Raw genomic sequence first — 24,695 nt, 5'->3', positions numbered from 1 at the left:
AAAAATTAACTCTAAAAGGACAAAAAAGAACATAAGACCTGAAACCATAAAACTCCTAGAAGAAAATGTGGGGGAAAACTCCTTGACATTGGTCTTGGCAATGATTTTTTGGATATGACATCAAAAGCTAAAGGAACAAAAGAAACAAAAAGCTGCACAACATCAAACTAAAAATCTGTACAACAGAAGAAACAATCAACAAAATGAAAAATTAACCTATGGAATGGAAGAAAATATTTGCAAACCGTATATCTGTTAAGGAGTTAATAGTCGTAATATATAAGGAACTCATAAAACTCAACAGCAAAAACACCAATCTAATTAAAAAGTAGACAAAGGAACTTAATAGACATTTTTCCAAAGGAGACATACAGATGGCCAACAGATACATGAAAAGGTGCTCAACGTCATTAATCATCAGGGAAATGCAAATCAAAACCACAACAAGCTATTGTCTCACACCTGTTAGACTGGCTATTATCAGAAAGCAACAGAAAACAAGTGTTGGCGAGTATGTGGAGAAAAGGGAATCCTCATGCACTGTTGGTGGGGAGGTAAATTGGTGCAGCCACTACGAAACACAGTATGGAGGTTCCTCAAAAAATTAAAGGTAGACTACCATATGATCCAGCAATCTCACTTTTGGGTATATAGCCTAAAAAAATGAAATCAGAATCTCAAAGAGATATTTGTGCTCCCACATTCATTGCAACATTATTCACAACAACCAAGATATGGAAACGACCTAATTGTCTGTCTATAGATGAACTGATAAAGAAGATGTGATGTATATATATATATACATACAATGGAATATTATTGTCATGAGAAGGAAGGAAATTCTGCCATTTTTGACAACATGGATGGAACTTGAAGGCATTATGCTAAGTGAAATTAGTCAAACGGTGAAAGATAGATACTGTATGATTTTACTTATATGTGAAATCTAAAAAAACCTCAAATGAACAAACATAACAAAACATAAACAGAGTTATAGATACAGAGAACCAACAGGAGTTTGCCAGAGGGGAAGGGTGTAGGGGGAGCAAAGAAATAGGTGAGGGAGATTACAATGTACAAACTTCCAATAGGGAAATAAATGAGTCACAGGTATGAAATGTACAGTGTGGGGAATACAGTCAATAACTAAGTAATATCTTTTTGTGGTGACATATAGTAACTAGACTTATCCTGGTGATCAGTTTGAAACAGTATAGAAATATCGAATTACTATGTTGTATAACGAGAACTAACATAGTATTGTAGGTCAATTATATTTTCAAAGCAAACTAACCAACTAACTCATAGAAAAAGAGATCAGATTCATGGCAACTAGAGGCAGGAGTGGTGGATGGGGGGAGGGGGAACTGGATGGAGGCAGTCAAAAGGGACAAACTTTCAGCTGTAAGATAAATACTAGGGATGTAAGGTACAACATGATAAATATAATTAACCCTGTTGTATATGAAATATTGTACATGAAAGTTGTTAAGAGAGTAAATCCTGAGTTCTCATCACAAGAAAAAAATTTTGTTTTCTATTTCTTTAATTTTGTATTTATATGAGGTGATATATGGCCACCAAACTTATCCTGATAATCACTTCATGATGTATGTAAGTCAAATAATTATGCTGTATACCTTAAACTTATACAGTGCTGTATGTTAATTATATCTCACAGAGTTTGTCCAGAGACAGAAGTGAGTCTGTCCGAGGGAGGTGCTGGCCTTATAGGGTAACCAGGGTGGGCTCTCCATGGTTTTACCAACAGTAGGGGGCTCAGTACAGTGGGACGTGCCATATTAGCTGCTCTGGCTGGGTTAATAAGTTACTGAAGCACTCTGAAAAAACGTGCTTGTAAACTCACAGGAGACTTCTAGAAAGAACCAGGAAGAGTACAAGGGTAGTGAGATGTCCTGCAATAATGGTGGCTGTCAGAGTCAGAGCAAGGGTATTAATGTATATGTGATTTAACTCCCTGAGTTACACTGAGTTCTGAGACACACAGATTGCATGTGAAATACCAGTGAGTATGCTTCCAAGAACTAAAAGACATACTGTGGTAACTACACAAAAGACGAGAAGCAATTTCAAATATGATATCCAACTCTTCACAAACAGAATGGGCCCAGCTGGCTCTGCAATAAGTTTACTCTTTCCAACTCATTGCTTTCTGGTCAAATCTCAGAATCTTTCCTTGACTAAAATGGTTTGTATCTGAGGCATGTAGCCTGAGCTAAAGACATTTCTTTGCTTCATTTCTCTGTGAAGGACACATATATCTACATGTATTTCTATCCAGGGCAAATTTTGAATTTGTTTGAGGAAGATAATATTTAGTATACCCGGTGTTAAGAGACTCAAGTATCATACAGAAGTCTTGACATCTTAGGAAGAAAAAATGATCATAGGAGTAAATCCAGGTATGAGAGTGGGCAAGAATAATAAAAATGACTATGAAGAAAGTCAGACCCAACTTGCTCCACTATTGTGTGGGGTTCAGAGTAAGTCAGTGTGATAGACAAATTCAGAGCTTTTAAAATGACTTTGCCTCAAATTTACCTTCAGTTGGAGAAAAATTACTAGTAGTTCTTGGCCTTGTCTTTCTTTGCAGCTTATTAGTGACTTGGATGGCAACATGGAAATCATGCTTGTCATACTTATCAATGTCACAAAGCTGGGAAAGGTTGTCCAGAAAGTACTAGGTAGGCTGGAATGTAAGAATGAAACTTAAAAATGAAATTTAATAAAATGAAATATTCAACTATTTAACAGTAATTAAAACCAATTAAAATAAAATCGGTTGTTTTCCTGATGTATGCCCAGCTTGACAACTTTTCATGGAAGAAGAAAGCATGAGTTAACAGGATGAAGAGCGTGCTAAGAAAATTAACACAATATTAAACTGTAACGATACAAGCATTTTGTCCAAATTAAAGCAGGAAAGGGTACCACTCTGGCTGTGTGCTGATCATGCCTGAAATATTATGGACAGAATCTGAATACCCAGCTTTCAGAGCTGTTGAACAAGTATGTACCTAGAGGTGGTGGAAGAAAAGGATGAAGAGAGATCTGGAAGCCATGTGATGAGATGAAGAGGTCAGCAAGTCAGAGATGTTTATCCAGGAAAAGAGAACAGGTATGACTGGTAAGGTCAATTCACTGGAAGGGAAGTCGTGTGGACGGTGACTGTTGTTACTTTATCTGCCTCCAGAGGGCAGAAACAGGACAGGTGGGGGAAAGTTGCAAGGAGGCGGTTTTCAGAAGACTTGGTTTAGGTCTAGAGTTGTTGATAAAAGGCTGTCTTGGAAAGAAGCATTTTCCCTTTTCCTGGTGGTGCTCAGGCTGAGGCTGGGTGCTTAGCTGTCATTGACATGGGGCAAAGATTCTGCTTTGGGAGAGAGCAGGCCGAAAAACTTTAGCTCTCTATCAACCCTGTGATTTTATGAGCCCTGACAGCTTATTCAGCTTCTACCTGAATAGTTCTGATAACTGTGGGAGAGATATTCTTTTGGAAATGACTTTAAATATATATATATATATATATATATATATATATGGCTACAATTTGCTTTTGTCTTGCATTGAACAATAGTAAGGAAGGTTAAACTATAGCTTGACTGGTTGAACTGTTCTGGAGAAAAGTGAAGTTGCAATGTTGCTCTTAGATTTTATTGTTGACTGAGCTGGCTAACCTTTACTCTAGTTCGTACTCTAGTGAATTCTGAACACTCTTCAAAACAGGATTAATTCGTTTTTCATCAATATTCGTATTGAAGCTGGTATCAGATCTGGCTCAGTACGTTAGAACAAGAAGTAGATGCAAAGAGTTAATGTCCTCTAAGGTCAAGATTGTGTTTCAAGATTAGAGGCAAGACTGAGCCTGCCTGTGAGAATCTAGCAACCCCAGCTGCAGGCAGAGGTAGGATATGGAGACTGAGAACCTGGCTGGGTCTTCTAGATATTAGGTATTACTAGCTATAGTGATCTTTGAGAAAGAGGTTTGAATTTACAAATCTTAGGCTGAGAAGTATTACAGGTTTAATGGTTTGAGACCTTTTCAATGCTAGTTTCAAATACGTTAAATTTGCATTTCTTTTGTTATAAAGTAAGTTATCTAAAGTCAGGAAGTATAACTTTGAACCTTTTATTTATTTAAAATTTTTAACACAACTCAGCTTACATTGCATGGGCGATGGAAGGGTTTGCAAGACTGTATATTTTGTTACAGGCCTTAACTTCTAGGCATCTCATTTGGATGTTAATTTCTGTACTAGAGCAAGTCCTAAGTTGCTTTTGGAGCAAAGTTATGACTGTGGTTCTATAACTTAGGACCTAGGGTGGCAGATGACTTGGGTTGTTGTCAACGCAAGACAATAATACTCATTGCCTTAAGTTGAAGCCCTCCTTCCCATTTGCAGAACTACCACTCTGGGCTAAGACTTCATCATCTCCCACAAGGGTTCAGGGCATGCCTCTCTGACATGAACCTTGCTTTATATCCTGCTGCTAGGATAATCAACTTTGAAACCCACTTCAGTCACTTCATGCCTTTATAATCCTACAGTGATTTCTCATTGTATGAAATTTAAATCTCTCAACATGTAGTTGGGAGCCCTCTCAAAAGTTTCTCTCTAGTAAAGGCATCTTCATTCATTTATTCATTCATTCATTCAAGGAGGAACCAACATTTATTTATTGAGTATCAGGTGCTTGAGGTTTTTATTCCTCACAACAACCTTAGCAGGAAGGTAATATCACCACTTAATAAATAAATGACCCAGGCTCAGAGAACTTTAAAAACTTGTCCAGTGTCACTGGTTTTTGTCTGATTATAATTTCCATCCTTCTTCCACTACACCATACTTCCTCTCATCTTGCAAACACTTATTGGGTTTCTATTCTGTGCCAAAACATGATGTTAGGTGTTAGGATAAGAAGACAAATGAAACGCTGAGATTATATATATGAAAATGCATTTAAAATTTTAAGGCATTTTGTATCATTGATTTAAAAAAAAATTTTTTTTTAACGTGGACCATTTTTTTTTCTTTATTGAATTTGTTACAATATTGCTTCTGTTTTATGTTTTGGGTTTTTGGCCTCAAGGCATGTGGGATCTTAGCTCCCTGACCAGGCATCAAACCTGCACCCCCTGCATTGGAAGGCCAAGTCTTAACCACTGCACCACCAGGGAAGTCCCGATTCTTCTTCTTAATTGGAACAAATTCAGCCTAGTGGAAGAAACTGGAAGAAATAATTCTGTCTTCTGAATTTCTCTTGCCTACTTTTACCTCCTTTGCCAAGCCTGTCTTACTACACTTGAATTCAAACTTCCACCCTCTGAAGTTTGCGCATTTATCTAGTCATTCAGATTCTTTTTTTTTTTTTTGAAACAATCATCATTTAAAAATAAAATTATTAATTAATTTATTTATGGCTGTGTTGTGTCTTCATTTCTGTGCAAGGGCTTTCTCCAGTTGCGGCAAGCGGGGGCCACTCTTCATCGCGGTGCGCGGGCCTCTCACTATCGCGGCCTCTCTTGTTGCGGAGCACAGGCTCCAGACGCGCAGGCTCAGTAGTTGTGGCTCACGGGCCCAGTTGCTCCGCGGCTTGTGGGATCTTCCCAGACCAGGGCTCGAACCCGTGTCCCCTGCATTGGCAGGCAGATTCTCAACCACTGCGCCACCAGGGAAGTCATTCAGATTCTTAAAACATACTTTAAAATTAATTTATTCAACAAACATTTATAAGGGGGGTATTATATTCAAAGCACAATGCTAGGTTAATGCTGGGGATACAAAAATGAACAAGACCAGCCAAGTGGAAGAGATATACAGTAACTTCAGAGCAATGTGAGAAGAACTGAAAAGAATTATGAGATTGCGGGGAAAAGAGCTGTGAGGCTGTGGGAAGGGAGGGTGTGATCAAAGATGAGGAAATGATCTTTAGATAGGGTAGAGGAAGAAGTATGCTCCAGACAGAGTGAAAGGATGTGCAGAGGGAGAGAGGTGCTTGGAAGTCATGAGAGTTCAGCTGGGTTGGAGGCCATGGCTCAGGGGCAAGCTAGAGAAGCTGAGGCAGGAGCTGGGGAACCTCTGCTTTATCTTTTTTCCCTTCCAACACAGAACTATGGCCTAGGATTGGAACCATGTTCTAGAAAGATGGCTGAGACTCTGGGAACGTTTGGGGAAAGAAGCCAGTTAGGAGGGAGGGCCCTATTTGCCTGGATTCACCATTATTCCCCTCATCTCCAAAAAAGAATTGCAAATTCTACCAAAAAAAGGAGCTATTTCTTTTATGTTCTTCTTTATATTCTTTTATGTTCTTCGAGCTTTAATACAGTACTGTGTACAATAACTTTATCTGACAAATGGTTGTTATGTATTTTTTAGGTCAATGAAAGTAATACATTGCCTCTGGTTGCTACCTAGTACTGCTTTGTAGCCTAATAATTGAGGCTAATGTAATTATTTAGAATACCTGGGAAGCTAAAAAGAGAAATGGCCTCTCTGGGATAATTTCTACTTTCTTGTCTCCCTGGATAATTTGAGGGGTGGGATGGGATGCAGTTGGCTAACCATTTTGAGTCTGTACAACCGGATACATTACATATGACTTGATTAATATAACTCAGCAATTATCTAATGAGTCCTACTGTGGCCTATGCATTATGCCATGTTTGATACGGAAATACAGATATGAGTAAGGAACACTCTGCTCTTGTGAGCTCATATTGGGTACTGTAAGGGGAAATAGACACTTTAACTTCGGTGTAATAAAATCTGTTCTATGTTAACCATATGAACAAACTGCTGTGGGAAATAGAGAAAGGAGGTGACAAAATAGCTCACAAGGCTGTTGTGGGGATTTTTTAAAAAAGTTAATATATGTGTAAATGAAAAATAATGTCATAGTCTTAGCTCTGATTATTACTCAGCAAACCCCGCATTTATATTGGTGTTGGCGATCGTTTGCAGAATACGCAGCCCTAGCCTTTCAGGAATTGCTAGTTCCCCTAAGCCTAAGACTTCTTTAGTCCGGCTGAACCAAAAAGAGTTTCCGGATAGTTATTCAGGTCTGGGGGGAAAGGAGGATACCACAGCGCCTGCGAATCTGAGCTTGTGGAGGCGGTTATACTCGGCAGATTACGGCAGTGGGCGGGCCCCAAATCCCCATGTGGTCCCGACATCATTGACATGGCGGAATCCCCCATCTAACCCTACTGGTAGTTATTTGAGCGGCGGCGGCGGCCGGAGGACAAGGAGAGCGGCGGCGGCGGCGGCGGCGGCGGCGGCGGGAGCTGCGAAGGGGCGGCAGGGATTCTCGGGGCTGGCGGCTGGGAAGGCGTGGGAGACCCGGTGTGTGGCGCGCCCGGAGCCCCGCGTTTCAGCCCGAGGGAAGGTAAGGCATGCAGGAGCGGGAGAATGGAGGGGACCCGGACCCCGAATCTCAGCCGCCGGGTCAGGGCGCTCTGGAAAGCCCCGACCGGACGCCGAGTCCGCCAAAGTGCGTGCCTGTCCCGGAGCGCTCCGGGCGCGCCGGGCTTCCCGAGGAAAACTTGGCGCCAGAGTGCTGGGGCGCCCCGCGCTCGTCTGGGCACCCCGGGAACACGGGGCCCGGGAGCGGGGGTCGGCCAACGCTTTGGGGCCGCGTCTTACTGGGCTCCGGCCCCCGCTCGTCCCCCCAGCTGGCCAGGGCTTGGAGGAGGGAAAGAAACGGGTAGATTCTTGATGGAAAAAAAAAATCTGGGCAGTGGTTCCCGGGTTCTCCCTCCCCGCCTCGCCCTCCCCCCTCGTCCTCCCCGGCCTTCCCAGCAGATTTTGTCCGAGGAATCCGCTCCCCCTTCCGGAATCTCCGCGGCAGGAACGCTGCCCGGGAGGGGGAGGGCGGGCGGAGGGGCCGAGGAATCTTCGACGTGTCACTTTCTGAGGCTGTAGATTTCCATATGGTGGAGGGAGGAGGGTGGGTGTGCGAAGTGGGGCTGGAAGTTGGGGCCGCCTCTCCGCGCCAGGCGGGGGCGGGCCGGGACCTCCGACCCGGGGATGCTCGCGGGGAGGGTCCCGAGCCCGCGCCGGCCCCCAGCCCAGGCCTGGCCTCTCAGGGACACTCCCCGCCTCGCCGCTGGCCACCTCCGTGCGCGCCACGTCCTCCCTCCCCGTCCTGCCCCCCGGGCTCCCCCCGGGCTGGGGGCGGTAACCGGCGGCTGCGGCCGGACTCGGCGAGCAGGCGGCTGGAAGCTCGGGCGGGGGAGTGGGGCGCGGCGGGAAGGAGCGGGCGACCGGGTGTGTGGGCCAGCGTAGCTCCGGTCAGTCGGTCACCCCGAGGGGCGCCCGGGCCGGGGTGGGGCCGGCGGGCGGAATCCGCGCCCAGAGGGGGCCGGGAGGGGCCGCGCGGACCGTCTGGTGCCCGCGGCGGGGCGGGGGCCGGCCGGCGTGGGAAGGGCCTGTCACTCTGGGCGGAAAGTGGGGCCTCGGGCTGTTCCCGCGAACTTTCCCAAAGGCCCGGTCCCGGCGCCCCGTGGGAGCCCGAGCACCCGGGCCCGGTGTCTCTGGAGACTGGGTTGGGCCGCCCGGCGGCGCCGTTGGCCGGGAGGCTTCCAGGAGTGCGCGGTTGGAGTTGGAGCTTTTCGAACCTCAATTCCCACCCTTCTATCCCTGACGAAGGGAAGCAATGGCATTTTATCCAGACAGTGGCGTTTGCGGACTTACTTAAAAGTTAAAACTTTTTATTTTTTATTTTCTCATCAGTCCAGCATGTTCTTGAAACAAAATTTGGAATTTGGCCGCGACGGGCCAACGCTGGGGCCCCAGATCTACACGTTTATCTCTCCATGCCTTTTGGTTTCTAGTCTTCCTCCCCATCTTCCATCCAGGGTTAATCATATTTTGGGACAGGCGAGGTCGTTTGTTCGGTGGGCACCCCTTGATTGCTTGTCTGTTTATTTTTTAATGTACAGTTAATTTGATTTGAACTTCCTCCAGTTTCCAGGCCCTGGTGGGGAAAGCTAAGGAAGAGGGAATACGCCACCTTTTTTTTTTTTTTTTTTAATGTGGAGAGAGGTGGGGCATTGGAAAAGGGGAGGCACGGTGGTTGTAGGCAGAGAGTGAGAGGGAGCAGACAGACCCGGAAGAAAAGGAATCTGCTCTGGAATAACACTTTTTTTTTTTTGGGAGGCTTCTGGCCTCGGGCAAAAATGCACCGCTCTGTTCTCATTTCTACTGCCTGAGTTGCTCTTCACTCTCAAGTTAACGCTGTGACTCTGGGGCCCTGGACAACGAACGCCCGGGGGAAGAGACCCGCAGCCACAGCCAAGAGCAGCCCGTGGCCCTGGTTTTGTGCCTTGCATGGGGGCCCGTGGTTCCCCCTGATTGGAAGCGGCCTCTGTGGAACCAGCGTTCAGTAAATTTCTTGGCTCCCGGGGAGCAGCTGTTAACGAGGGTAAAGTCTTTGGGCATGCTTCTGGTCCTGCAAGGGGATCCCCCCATAAGGGTGTAATTCTCACTTTGTTTAGACGTTAGAGGGTCACCCACAAGCTGGCTAAGAATGAGGCATAGCTGGTAGAAAGAAAAAGTCTCTAAAAAATGGTACTTAGACTCGTATGTGCTTTTAAAGTGTTTTGGTTTAAATGCTTCTAAGAGAAAAAAATTCTACGCGAAGATAGCATTCATTTTAAAAGAGATCTTAAAACTGCAAGATACCATCGTGGAATAGGAGGTTGTAGCTTCTAATTACAGTATGTACAATTTCAGAAAGATATTCCAGTAACCTTTTAAGACAGACCTTATAAATAGCTCACATCAGACCATGGGCTGGCTGTATTGGAGAGCCAGTCTTCCGGGGTTTCTGGAGGAATGCTTGGGATCCGTTAGGAAGCTGGCTGTAGGAGCCTAAATAGTAGTTTACTCAGTAGGAGTTTGTGCCCCTTTTGCTTAACACTTCATTTTATGTGGTAAAATTTGATAGCGTCCTTAGAACTGAAAACCTGACGAACTTCCCAGCTTTTCAGTTTTAGGAAAATGAGGCCCAGGGAGGGGAAGTGACTTGTTTGGTGTTGGCGATCAGAGATTAAAATCCAATATAGGATTGTATTAATAGCTACTCTTTTTTGGCTATCTAATGTGTACTAAGTACTGTGTATTGTGTTTTTTATATATTTCATTACAATTCTAATCTTTCAATTTAGGTGATGTTAAGGACATTTTATAGACAAGGCATTGAGGTTCACAGAAATTTAGTAACTTGTGTAAGATTACATAGAATTTTCTTCCGTGATGCAAATGGTTTTATATTTGTGCTGTCCAGTATGGCAGCCACCAGGCACGTGTAGCTGTTGTACCGTTTAAAATGTGGCTAGTTCGATGGAGGAACTGCATTTTAAATTGTATTTACTTTTAATTATTTTAAACTGCTACTTGTGGCTAGTGGTTAGGTACCATATTGGGGATTGCAACGTAGAACTTTCTGACTCTCAAATCTATTCATGTTTAACTGGGTCCTATTGCTTTTAAGAGCTTGTAATTCAGTTTTCTTTCTTCCATACCACCAGAGGAAGATTATATTCAACTCTTAGGTGGAATTTAAATACTGGATTACCTATAGCTCAAAAACAAGCAAAAAATGGTTTTTTAAAAATACTTGGATATCATGGTAAAAACTGATAGAAAAAAACTTTGTGACATTTTCTGATTGATTGAAATAACTGCCTATAGGAATTGCTGAGAAGGTAGTCAGAGCTTCTTGTTTATTTCAATGTAATAAAAGTATAAGTAGGGGGCAGCATGTGTTGAATATCCTTTGAATATAGGAAAATATTCATAAGCCCACACTTTTTTTTTTTGACCTTAAAATACACAGTATGGTACAGTATTAATGTGTTTTTTAAACGGCAGAGAATGCTTCAATCACTGTGGCTAGACAGAGGCAGGTTTCTGTAGAAGCCAAATATAGGCTCACTTGGGAGGATGACTTGATGTTGGTACTTGAACTCTTTGCAAGGTACAGCCAATGAGAGGCTGATCCCTAGTCACAAGCTTACCCAGAGGGGAATTGTTTATGGTGCAGGTTTAGTGTCAAGGATCAGCCCTTGGAGACCAGAGGTATGTGGGGTTGGAATCGGGGGTTGGGAGGTTTTTAAACCACCAGGTATAAATCAGATAAGATAGACTATAATGATCAGCTATTACAGGTGGGGAGGTTTCTCAGTTTAAAAATGGATCAGTCCTTGAATCTCTTTTTGTCCCTAGTTGAGATATGCAAGTTTAGCATTCTGAAACACCTGGATTGTAATTTCATTGGCTGATGAGATGTCTTTGGCAATACTCCCTGTCGGTTCAGTCACTGGCTCCTAATATCTTTTGTTTCTATAATATTACAACTGCTTGTCAGTTTTTAAATAACTGGAGGGAGGAGATTTTAGTGAGATGGTGTTCAGCAAAAGATAGCATTATTTGAGATTCTAGTAAGTATCCTTTTAAAATGTCCCTTGTGTTAAATGATTGTTTGATTTTAAAATTAATTTTATTTCATTCACTTGTTTATTGACTCAGGAGGCACTTACTGAGTTCTAAACTAGGTTCTTAATGGAATATTCTTGTGCTGTCCTGACTTTTTTTTTGGCAAATGCAAGACATTTTTTTGTTTTCTTATAGGGGTATTTTGCTCACATTTTTGGAATGTAGTATAGAGAGCTGTGTCTACCACCAAACTCCTACAGCAGGGTGGTGGTAACTTCAGTCCTTCGCTCCTTTCTGAAATTTGAGAAATGTTAAAATTGGAGCACCTATAGGCTATGTTTAAAACTAAATTTATGTTAGAATTTTAGGCTTCCGATACATCCTTGTTTTGACTCTGGAAGATGAAGGTTTTTATAATGGCAACCAGTTAGAAAAATTTGCTTAAACTAAGTTGATATAGTACAAACTCATAGTGTTCAATTATGAAAAGCTTTCTGTTGAAATAATTATCCAGATAATTGTCTTCATACATGAGCAAATGTAGTATGTTTGAGAAATAATGGTAGATTCTAAAATCCCAGGAAATAACATGATTTAATTTATTCTTAAGGAGCTCAGTCAGATTCTCCACAGCTGGTGGAAGAGGGTCTCTGTTAAAAATAACCCCATTGTTCTGGATGTAACTAATTAGGAATTTGCAATTATCCAGGCAAGTCTAGGATAAAGTTTGGCTTCCTACTCTATATGAAAAGGTTTTACGGTAACAGAAGTTTAAATAGATCATAGAGGGAATATTTACCTAATTAGGAGGACAGACCACTTTAAGCACCTTGGAAAAATCAATTTACTTAAAAGCAATGTAAAACTGCAGTATGGGTTGAAGCTAGTTCTCCTAGTGGGCTTTTTCATAGAGGTGCAGGACTGCCATGAAATAAATGCCAATTTATTCAGTGCTATCACATGAACTAGGAACAGTTTACCAGCAAAAGTTAGAACTATATTTTTGTATGCAAAATAAATCACAACAATAAACAAATATCCACCTCCCCTATCTCACCCCACTGCCACCAATAGACGCCCAAATATGCCTGTTGATTTGTTTTGAAGGTTTTCTGTTGCCATTTGTTTTGCTACTTGCTGTCTCCTGTAAGCACTTGATGGCAGATTGGTGAGAGCAGGTGTTGAAGGTTTAAGAACATCATTATTGCTTTTAGCCGCCCATCTCTTCCTCCATATGAGTTTGGGCAAAGTTGTGGAAACTACTGCCAGTGGTATTTAGGTAAGCTTGTTACACATCCTCCTTTTCTGCATTTACTAAAGCAAGACCTTCTTGGGCAGCTTAGTTCCAGGTACTGTGTGAACTGACCCATAAGAAAGGTAAATTTTTTTTAAAATATCTTAAGTATTTACATCCACTTACTCAGACATGAGGTTTTCAAGTATATGACTTTTTAGGGTTCAGATTGACAAGTTTTTATGGTACAAGTTTTAAGTGTAGGATCCTTAATATATTTTTAGAGTATTATGCTCCTTTTTCTCTTATATTTTAAAGTGTTATTTTTAAACACATTTTATATTTTCTATTAAGTCATTTAAGAGGAAAATACTAAATGTCTACAGATATTACTGTTCCTGATTTTTCTGTTGTGGTTTTTCTTGTATCAGGAAAAAAAAATTTAATTTAGGGTAATAAAGGTAAACATTATTCTGAATTAGTGAATCAGAGAATACTTAAGAGTATATTGAATTGGAACACTAGTGTATTGTTGTTGGGAATGTAAAAAGGTACAGCTGCTGTGGAAAACAGTTTTGTGGTTTCTCAAAAAGTTAAATATACAATCATCTAGCAATTCCATTGCTAAGTATGTACCCAAAATAATTGAAAGCAGGGACTCAAACAGATACTTGTACACCAGTGTTTATAGCAGCATAATTTAGATATCTAAAAGGTAGAAATAACCCAGGTGTCCATTCACAGATGAATGGATAAACAAAATGCGGTCTGTACATACAGTGGATTATTATTCAACCATAAAAAGGAATGAAATTCCAATACCTGCTACAAGATGGATGAACCTTGAAAACATGCTGAGCAAAATAAGCCAGACACAAAAGGACAAATATTGCCTGTTTCTACTTATGTGAGGTACCTGGAACAGGCAAATTCATAGAGAAGAAAGTAGAATAGAGATTACCAGGAGCTGGGGAAAGAGGAATAGGTGTTACAGTTTAATGGGTACCGAGTTTCTGCTTGGGATAATGAAAAAGTTCTGGAAATGAATAGTGGCGATGGTTATACAATATTGTGAATGTACTTAATGCCACTGAACTGTACGGCTAAAAATGGTTAAAATGGCAAATGTATGTATATTTTATCACAATAAAAAACTGAAAAACGTTGAAGGAGATTTATTCCGCAGGATTTCAGCTTGCCTCTCTTTGCTCGCCCTTGGTCTGCTCCTTGCTGGTGTGTAGATGTTTCCCCGCCCTCCCCACCTCCTATTGCAGAGTAAACGGAGATTCTCCTAGGCCAGTTTTGGAGGTCAGAGTTTCCTTATTTTATTAACTGACTTGAATTTAAGAGGAGACTATTTAAAAGTAGGAGATCTCTGGAGGGAAAAAAAAGATATTTTAACATTTAGATGAGCCAGGTAGTTTATTAGTATCCACAGACCACAGAGGCACACAAAGGTAATCTATCCTGCATTTCACTGTGAGTCATCCAAAAACCAGAGAGTAGGATGTACAATTAGACCTGTCATATTTTCTAACCTTTAAACCTTTTTTTTCCCCCCAATTTTGTCATCTTCAGTACTTTAGGGAAAACTTTGATTTCCACTTAGAGAAAGGGTCTAAGTCATCTCAGTACTAGTGTTGGAAAAGCATTAGGTGCTAACATTCTTCAATTTGTTAGACCAAAACTTATTGGGAGGGGATAGAGTGAAAGCAAGCAAGCATGTAGTATTGTTTTATTCATCTGAACTTGTCTCTAGCACCTAATAATTTCATAGTGGTGACTTTTCTCTGAGTGTCGGTGTTTTGTTTCTTTTTTTGCTTCTGAGGTATTGATGTTGAGTTTGTGCAGATCACTTATGAAAAGATGGGGCAGGATTTTTGTTAAGTGATTGGATATAAAGCTTAAACGTCAGATGTAAAGTGCATGTTAGGAATACTGAAAATATCAGGTAAAAATTCAGATAGAAAGATATAAGTTTACATACAGATAACAAGTTCAAGGAAAAATTATACTGTATACTGTGAAATATTTGCCATCCATAATAGTTCATTAATTCCTGAACTCCCAGAAAACAGTATAAAGTCGCAAGAGTATGATGCTAGTGTGTATGCATGTTTTGCCATCTATAAGGTATATTTTCTTTGCTGTATGTGTAAATGGCTTTCATACCATAGCAGGTCATTTTTGTGGCCTAGAAATTACTCTAGAGATAGGATCATTACGAACTGATTTCAAAAGGTAGAGAGAGTCACAGTCTCTTTATATCTGGTAGAGATATGAGGAATTACAGCACCATGTTCACAGACCTGTCTTCACTGATTTTTGACCTACTCAAAAGAAAAGAGTGTCTCATTCTATTTTGCATATCCTCATTTTGTTCCAGAGCCATGATTTCAGGTAATTTATCATTTTCTTTAATTTCTTCTGGCACTGTTTCTATACTTTTCAGAACACTTGTCCTTTTCAGTGTTGTCTGATTGTCTCCTTGTCACTCTTACTTGAGTGTAAGGATAATTACTGATTTAACTTAATGTCTTTGATGGTGAGTGCATAGTAAATGCTCATTGGATGGATGGATGGAGAGATAGATGAATTCCTAGGTTGAATGTGCCATTTAAACTTAGTACCTCTTCTCAGGTGCTCAAGTCATTATTTCTTCTGAAGTTGATCTCTTTGAAGCATGGGCCATGTTATCGGCATTTTTGTGTTTCCACAGTTTTCCTGAAAAATTTTTTTTTCTCATGGTAGGGATCTAATAAATATTAAACAAAACAAAGGCATGAGTCACCTTCAGTGCAAACCTAGCCTTTCACTTACTGCTATTTTAAAGAAACAAAGTTCTCCAGAGAATACGTGGACTTTTTTCAGGTCTGTATCAGATCACTAATCGATTTTGAAAATACAAATAGAATAAATAGCTTATATTTCTATTCCCTAAAAATGTGGACTTCGATTATGTATGTTTTGCTTCTCTGTTGGAGTCAGTTTGGGAATTATAAATTAAGAAAATTATTTTTTGAAAAAGGTGACTTTTCAGAGATCTGTGGTAGTTTAAAATGATCTTTTGTAGGGAAATTCTAGAAGGGAGGCATTAAGGGACAGAAAAACAGCAACAACAATAACAACATATGTCTTGCTGAGATGGTGGGGGTCCAGCAGAGAGAGCTGATTCTGCTGCACTGGTGGCCAGAGTGTTCAGTGCTAAACTGAGCCCTGGAGAAAGGGTCAGAGGGCATGTCATGGAAACCTGAGGAGAATGACCTCAGCCACTTGAAGGTGGAAGTAAAGCACGCCTGAGAAGAGAAGAATCTCTTGGAGCATTATAGGGCTATGTGTGTGGGGGTGGAGGGTGCACGTGCCCTTATTTATTATGTCTGGGGTGGGATCAGAAATCTTTATTAGGTGCTTCAGGTGAGTGATATGATCAGACAAGTTTGGGAAACCCAGTCTTGGGGACTCAGCCCTCTTGGTAATCTGTCCTTTTAAGGTTTTTGACCTGATGGCTGGAAAGAACTGAGGTGAGAGGAGTACTTAGGACACCAGAGGACTCTAGTTAGGACCTAGGGCAGAATCGAAGGGCTCCTCAGAAGAAGTTAACGTCGTATTCTTTAGGATAAAGTGATAACCAGCTCTTAGCAGTTCAATATAGAAACAAGTACACTTGTCATTTGTGCACTAAACTTCCAAACATTCTAACTACAAGTCGGATGTAAAATATAACAGTGACCAGCAATTGTTGAGCACCTACCGTGTGCCAGGCACTTGCATATGTATATATATTCATTCATTCTTCCATATTCATTAAACTATGAAAGGTAGATATTATTTCTGTTTTTCTATGTGTTTCCACCATCTACCGCAGAAGCCAGAACATACCTGCTGCCCTATAAATGGTTGTTGAGTGAACTAAGACTAGAAGACATGCTCAAAAAGGTTAAAAAGATCACCTAGATTGACTCCAAAACTTGTTTCCAGCTGTATCACACTGCTGCTTTAATAGTTCACATTAAATGTCTTAATTGTATATCCAGACTTGGAACAGTGTCTATTTGTGTTCCCAAGAAGCTGAATGCTAAGGCTAAGTATTCGTTGAATGCTTTCCATGTGTTCAACCTGTCTATGGTCCAGAAACCTAAAATTTACTTTCGAAACAATAATAATAATCTGGACATCTCCCAAGAGGGAGATTTTCCTAGATTGTTTTCTGTAAAAGCAACTTAACCTTGGAATGAGAGAAACCAGAGAATAAAAGTATACTTCATAGACAGTAATATATAAGAAACTCAGTATAGTGAATGGGAAAAATCTAGAGCAGTTGGCTAAGAAATGGTAATGAAGTTTTACCTGACTGAGACATTTGAAAAATTCTATGAAAGAGAGTTCTTTTCACTCAGTGGCAATACAGTTTTGTTCATCTCGCATTCCCTCTCTTCCGTGCCTTTCATTTAAGTTCATTTATATAGGGTAAGATCCTGTACTTACAATTTGCACCTGGAAAAGCAAGGCCTCCCATGCCTGATACTAATCCTTTCTGTCCTTTTAAGGCTAATAGTTTGTGGTGTTTGGGTTGCACCGAAGGCAGCCACGGGGACAGGATGAGCCCAGAACTGACTAGAACGGGTCTCATCTCTGCAGGCGCAAAGAGCAGCTCCTGTGGTGAATAAAAGGTGACCTCAGGATTCACAGGAGCCCTGTGACTTCCCAGACGGCCTGGGCTAAACCTGGGGAGCTGGCAGCCCTAAATGCTTCCTTTGTTAGAAATTATTGAGTTCCCTACTCCATCTTTAGAGAGTGAGTTCACTGAAGGTGAGTTAAGGACAAGACTTTGAAGTGGGACCTGACTTGCTTTCTCTCGCTGTGTTTGTGTGGGGCGGTGTGAATGAAGACACCAATGAAGGTGCAGTGCCCAAGGCGGTATTACCTAAACACTGTTTCTTACTGCTTCACAAAAATGCTGCTCATGGTCCAGAGGAGCTGTGTGCCTCCCTGGGGATTGTGTTTCCACAGAATGGTGAGGACTGTTAGAACAACCTTCTCTTGTTTCTCAAAACTTCTGCCCAGGAGGGAGGCTATACATGGTAAAATGTTCACGACTGGTTGCCACCCCAGAGAAGGGCTCCCCGACACTGGGCTGCCCATGGCCCTCCCCTCGTTACAGCTGGGGGCAGGGAAGCCTTTGTCTTTGCCTTATAACCCGGCTTTCAGAGCTTGCTGGCGGTGATCTTCATGACACAGAGTACCATAGGATCTAACTAACTTTAAAAAAAGTTTAAAAATTTTTTTATTGAAGTATAGTTGATTTACAATGTTGTGTTTCAGGTATACAGCACAGTGATTCAATTATACATATGTATATATATCTATTTTTCAGATTCTTTTCCCTTATAAGTTACTACTAAATATTGAGTATAGTTCCCTGTGCTATACAGTAGGTCCTTGTTGGTTATCTATTTTATGTATAGGAGTGTGTATATGATCGAACTAACTTTTAAGAGCACTTAATTTTAAGACATCTATTTTATACCTTAAGATGTAAAGAAACTAGTTTTTTTGTAAGCACTGTAAAAAAGGAATATGTTTTAATTTTAGGATTTGATCATTTTAATTTGCTTAAGTTTGGTTTAAATTGCTTGGATCCTCTTCTATCTAACCTTTCATACATTTTTACCATTATCACCTGAAGGTAGAGATTTACTTAACTTTGGATAAGAGATACTAAAATTGCCCATGTGTACACTCATGTTCAAGGAAATTATGAAATCAGTAGTTTTGAGCCTCCTAGAAAGGAAGTAAGTTCAATTTTTTAAATACTGTCCTTTTAAAATTATGTATTTAATGAATATTCCTCATTATTTATACTTAGTGCATGAAAATACTGGAAATGGGTATCCTTGTTGTTGTGCCACAGGTAAAGACTGGTAATTTCCAAACCCCTAGCTATATCCCTGAGTTCTAGACCTGTATATTCAACTATAGATATCTTTTTTTTTTTTAAAGGGAACTTTATTTTTATTTATTTATTTTTGGCTGCGTTGGGTCTTCGTTGCTGTCCGCGGGCTTCTCATTGCAGTGCCTTCTCTTGTTGTGGAGCATGGGCTCTAGGTGCCCAGGCTTCAGTTGTTCTGGCACAAGGGCTCAGTAGTTGTGGCTCGTGGGCTCTAGAGCGCAGGCTCAGTAGTTGTGGTGCACGGGCTTAGTTGCTCCGCGGCATGTGGGATCTTCCCGGACCAGGGCTCAAACCCGTGTCCCCTGCATTGGCAGGCAGATTCTTAACCACTGCGCCACCAGGGAAGCCCATCAACTACAGATATCTTTACCTTACTTTCCCACAGGCATTTCAGACTCAATCTGCCTGCTGTGTTTTTTTTTTTTTAAAGAGAGTTATGGGAGGAGGGAGAAGAAATGGATAATAATTTTTAAGGCTTGTATTTTATTTCAGGCTTTAATTAACAACAGATATCTTTAATTTACCATAACATTTCTTTATTAATAAAAGAGTTATTTCCAGGTTTATTTGATTTTGACATATTCTAATCTTGCTATGTGGTTACTGTGCTGTAGCTTTAACTGTATCTTAATGATACTGGGGACACTCTGATAATTTTAAAACATAGCCTTTTAGATTTTGCCATTTGCTCGTTATATTAAATTTAAGCATGGAAACAATGTCACTTCCTATTTATGTTTTACTTTCCAATTCTCTTAGTTCAGTTTTCTCAGGAGTTCAAACCTATTAAGGCATAGCAGTTGGCTAGTAAGAGAAAATTGAGAATACAAATATATTTTTCACTAGATTACATTAGCTTCATTTTGTTTGGAGTAATTTTAGCCTCCAAGTGTTTGCCATTAACGTTCCAGTTTTGCAAGTTTTCCTTTCTTGCTTTTGTGAGAAACAGGGGTTGTAGGAGGGAGTAGAGGATAGTAGGCCAGGGTTTGGGAAGGATGTAGTACCAACAGAGGTGAGTGAGTTTGTTCCTATTATGTTTTACGTGGGATGATAAGTTTTCCAGATTCTAGTTTCCACTAAGTTACCTGTGAGTTCAGTAGAGGGGCAGTTCTAGTCTGCTGTCAGATGTTCTGCTTGACAGATTAATGAAGAACCTCTTTTTTAAAGTTTTTTTTTTTTTTTTTTTTTTAACACAGATTGCTGTATTTGTATATCTTTAATAAGTGTGCATTTTGGCCAAGAGGTAACTTTTTCATACCATTTTTCATGAAAAAGCATAAATAATTTTCTAGAAAGTTTAATTGCAAACTTTGTTAGATTAAAAGGAAACATCTTTTTAGAGAAACCATTCTTCTTGGGAATTCTTTAGTCCTTGTCTGTAAATAATAGCAGATTATCACATATGGTTTTCATATTTGGGGGGCATGGGAAACTACTCACTTAACTTGGAACTAATATTTTTGGTAAGAAGGTAAATGTTTAGTCATCATTTATACTGGGATGATTGAGCCCGTGTGCTCTGGAAACTGAGCCCTGAGTTTGAGAACCCAGATTTGTAACTGCAGATTTGAAACTCTGACTTTGGTTAATTACTGAATCTTGGTGGCTTTGTCTGTTAAAAGGAATTGTTAGGACTGTTTAGCTCGGTATGGTGCTTTGTCAAGTGCTTAGCAAGTGAGAGCTGCTGTTTTATTATTTTATTTTATTCACTGATGACAGACATTTAATTGCTGGACATACTTCTTAATGGGGTGATAGTTATTTAAAAGCATTCCCCTGTTACTTTAGAAGTGTATATGAATACAAGCCTTGCCACCGACTCCTTGAGTGTTCTTGTTCAAGTGACATCTTTGTAGCTCATCTCCAAAGTCACACTTGAGCTGTTTACCTTAGTAAGGTAGTGTGGGCATAAAATGATAATATATGTAAGAGGCACTTTGAGCAGGGTGAGGATGGGGAAGCATATCTGAATGCCAAGAAGTACTTAATTAAACAAGTGCTACTTCTACCAGTATTTTTCTTCTTCCCTGTCCCCTCAAAGAAAGGTTGTCTCTTTTTAAGTAGGTATATGACAGCTCTGCTTCCTCTCCCAAGTCTAGGATCAAAGGAAAGTTGTAATAAAGGAGAGTCACTTGCTCCCATTCCCTTTCCCTCTTTTGTGGATGTTGTTCTAAGCGTTTTTAAGAGGGAAGATCAGGCCTTGACTTTAGTGGGCGAAACCATGGGGGCTCCAAGACCTGCCTTTCATCTCTGGGTCATCACCTCGGATGATGCTCTTCGTCTCTGTAGTAATGGCATAAAGACACCACTGCTGGGGAACAGCTCACTGGAGGCTAAGACCTTGCTGTCTTTCTGGAAATCTTAGCTACCTTTGCTGCTCACTGTTACGATGCTCATTTCTTTAGAATAACATATACTATTTGGCAGAGATGCCATGACTAGAGTAGTTTTCTCTGCTTTGGCAGTGCCTGAGTCTTACCAACGTCTTATAAATTGGAAGGCTAGCTCCAAAAAAGTAAAAGAAAAACAAAACTGAATTTTAGCTGGTTGTTTACTGGCAGGGTTGTTCTAGACATAAACACAGTTGAATGGAAAGGATAGTAGGGATTGGAGCCTGTCTTGCTCCATGAGAGTGAATGAGCCAGTGTTAAACCTTAACGTTGGAGAAAAAAACAACATTTACTGTTTTAAAAAACAAAACAAAAACAAAAATTAGGCAGTCATTGCAGGCTAACCAATGAAAATTAAAGGTCAGTTTCTTCACTGCCACACCTCAGTGCATGCCCCGGGCCATGTTAATAATGGCAATCCTATTATTTTCTTGCAGTAGGCAGGAAATGCTGTCTACACCCATTAGATTTGTTTGAGTGGCCCCTGGCTGGAAATGAAGAAAATTTAATTTTCTAACTTGCTAGGAGGAAAAAAAAATCATGCAGTGCTGCATAGAGGTTGATTTGGGGGCTGGAATAAGAACAGTGTCATTTAAAAAAACTTGATGTTATTAATCTCGATGATAGGGATGTTTGGCCCTTATCCACATTGAAATCATGAATGGACTTATATGCAAGTTATGTGTGTAGGAAACCTTTCTGAATATTGTCAGAACTGGCTCAATTCTGGACTTTTTACCACATGTTTGCAAACTGCCTAATTCCTCACATATCCCACTGGCTGCTGGAAACTTGCTTGAAGGAAGGCTTTGTCACAGGGTTTTTGTTTTTGTTTTTTTTTAGAAGATTAATTTGCTTTTCAAAAGCAGCATTCATTTTGGAGAAATTTGTGTATTCATTAGGGCAGTCAATTACTTTGTAGTTTCAATAGCAAGAAGAAAAAATTAGTATTAATTAATGTTACAGAGAAAGTATGTGAACCTGTCCTTGCCTTTCAGAGTTACATTGGTTAATCTCGGCTCACTTCGTTTCCACTACTTTGTGTCCTTTTATTCAAGAATGAAATCTTTAAAAAAAATTTTTTTTTTTAAAGCAGGTTGATATTCCTCTTACATCTTTACATTTTTTTAATGAGTCAAAAGATCTTTATTGCTGTTTTGATATTTGATTTATTGGGATGTTCTCTTACAGATTCTCAGTTGGTATATAATTCATTTTTCTAGGACAATATCAGGTTTTCCCATGAAATACGTAATGAGAGAAGGATCTTAAGTTGAAGGGACTTGCTTAAAATCATAGGAGTAGCCAATGCTGGAAGAAGCAAATGTTTCAGTCTTTGTGTCCAGAGGAGGAAAAAGAAACCATTCTATTTTAATGGATCTGTAATTCATATCGAATAGGACCTCTTGTGTTACTTCAGGTCATTGTGTTCATTTTGCATTGACTATACACTTAGTTTTTTTCTTTGTTTCCTGAAATGCTGTACTGGAAAGAAGTTTCTAACATCTTCATAGGAAAGACCAGTGAATCAAGGGAGTTTTTAGGAGTATTGTCCTTTCTCTTTGTCTTAATTCTTAAAACCTTTAGCAGTTTGCTTCTACTAGTGACCATTTTGTCTCTGACATTTTGCTTCTGGTTGTCATCATTGTGAACATTTTTCATAATGTCTATTTTCCTCATTTATTCATCACCATAAATACAAGAAGAAGCAAAGCATGGGATTCTTGATTTTTGTAGTAACCGTAGTATTATAATTATGTGTGTGTTTTGTAAAATACATTTTGGCGATAGCACATGACATGGTACATACTTGGGGGGACTTCTTAAAATCCAAATTTATATTTCATTTATAAAAGAAATGGTACTTTCTAGCAGCCTTTTCTGTAGTAAGGGTCCCAGTGGATTTTTTTGACACCTCTGAGATTAGTCCTCCTTAAGACTCCTGACAGTAATTGCACCCCATGGTGTGGGGAATTTGAAACTTACATATAAAAACAGTTAAAGGGCTTTGGAAAATTTCATGTGATATTGGGAGTCAGATGTTTTGATCTAAAAAATTGTTTGCTTGATTGGGAATTTAGGCTTGAAATGTTTGTACGGATTGTTAACTGGCTGGCTGGAATCTGTTATAGACTGGCTTATCTATTTGAAATATATCTGGTGTATTTAAGTTTGACAAGAAATCAGGGCAAAGATACAATTTAGGTGTTACTGTTTATTTTTCTAAGTCAGTAAGGCGATTCATGTTTTACCATGGAAAAGTAATCATTGAAAACACTACACCTGATAGCCTGTATAAACTTGCTTAACCTTTATTTAGCATAACGATATTTTTTCCAGGATGCTGACCGGATGATTGCGTATAAGGATGTTTATCTATAGTCCAGTGAATTAAAACCTTTAGAGAAATAGAGGGCATGTATCGTTTATTCCTAGCGTTGTTCTTTTGAATGATTTGGTTAGTGAGAGCCTTCATTTTGAAATGTTTCAAACCAGTTAGGCATCTTTTGACCTAGATCTTCCAGCCTTCAGCTTTAAGGAATACATACTTGGATTTGCAAGAATGTGAAGATTTAGCTAGGTAGTCAGTTCCTATTAGCTGTGAGAGGGCTTAGGCCTCAACTGACTGGTGTTTATTAAATACTTGTTTTTTTGCAGAATGTTCTTCCATCATGAAGAGAAGACTCTCATAATGAACCCTCATAGTGAACCAGTTGCACTAAATTCTCTAATGTTCTCTCAGGATTCTCATGACTCAATCTTGTCATGAACCTCTGAATAAGTATAAGTAATGGAAGATGGTAGGTTTTAGTTTGAAATGATAGATTCTTCTTTTAGATGTTGGTTGGTCCCCTTGCCCGGGGGTAGGGGGTGGTAGTGCTATGTTCACAGTTGTAGGTGCCTTCAGATGAGAGTTGGTGGTGGTGAAGGACAGGCAGAGGATCAGGCATACTTATGAGTTGGATCCACACCCAGGCTTTCCCCTGAGTCCCCCAGGTGATGAGGCTGACTTCCTACTTTGGTGCGAGAAAACCCTAATGGCCCACTCCACACTTTTCATTTCTCCTTTAGAAGTAGAAGGTTGCAGGAACCAGTGAGTTGTATGAACCAGTACCTGAAGCTTAGGGAGCCTTCAGTTCAATCAGAACTAGTTTTTGTTTGTGTCTAACTGTAACGGTGTAGCAAGGAATGGAACAGGGAGACTTCTAATTCCTCTTCATCTTCTCCACTATTATAGAAATTCCATGAGGGCAGGGACCATGTCTTTCCTTTTCTCTTTATACGGTGGCAAACAGTAAGTGCTCAGTAAGTGTTTATTGAGTACATGACTTAATGACTGAGCAAAGCATAATGTTGTTTTGATACTGAGGTAACGTCTGTTTGAACCACGAGAAAACTTGTTTGATACCAGTTTTAAAGCTCTGTTCTAATTCTTGGAAGAAATATGGGATTTTCAATTTAAAATAACTGATACCTGAAAATAAGTGAAGACTGAAAAATTTTGGGTGTTCAAAGATAGTGAAGAACTAATTGTCTTGAAAGTAACAGAAACATTCAAACCAGCTTAAGCAAAAAAAGGTTGGAATCAGTGGAAATGAGGGCAGTGTCCCTGGACCTTGTGAGGTCTTGGCACCCGCTCTGAGAAGTCACTGGGAGCCAAGGCT

The 24,695-nt window shown here is 40.2% G+C and overlaps 1 protein-coding gene across 5 annotated transcripts in view; it reads left to right on the top strand.

The window, feature by feature from the left end:
- The first annotated feature begins 7,240 nt into the window (after positions 1-7,240).
- The window catches only part of FNDC3B (fibronectin type III domain containing 3B), a 350,641-nt gene continuing 333,186 nt past the window's right edge, over positions 7,241-24,695 (top strand). For 2 of the 5 annotated variants that reach the window (XM_061194471.1, XM_061194469.1), the window contains exon 1: positions 8,148-8,308. The gene's annotated coding sequence lies outside the window, so the exon portion shown is untranslated. Of the gene's footprint in view, positions 7,405-8,147; positions 8,309-9,306; positions 9,442-24,695 lie in introns of those variants that run through there. The other 3 variants (XM_061194472.1, XM_061194468.1, XM_061194470.1) reach the window with 3 other exon arrangements.

The sequence above is a fragment of the Eubalaena glacialis genome, chromosome 6 (genome assembly GCF_028564815.1).
Source record: "Eubalaena glacialis isolate mEubGla1 chromosome 6, mEubGla1.1.hap2.+ XY, whole genome shotgun sequence".
NCBI classification, from domain to species: Eukaryota; Metazoa; Chordata; class Mammalia; order Artiodactyla; family Balaenidae; genus Eubalaena; species Eubalaena glacialis.
The sequence above is the reverse complement of the archived record's forward strand: the minus strand, read 5'-3'. Positions and strand labels throughout refer to the sequence as shown.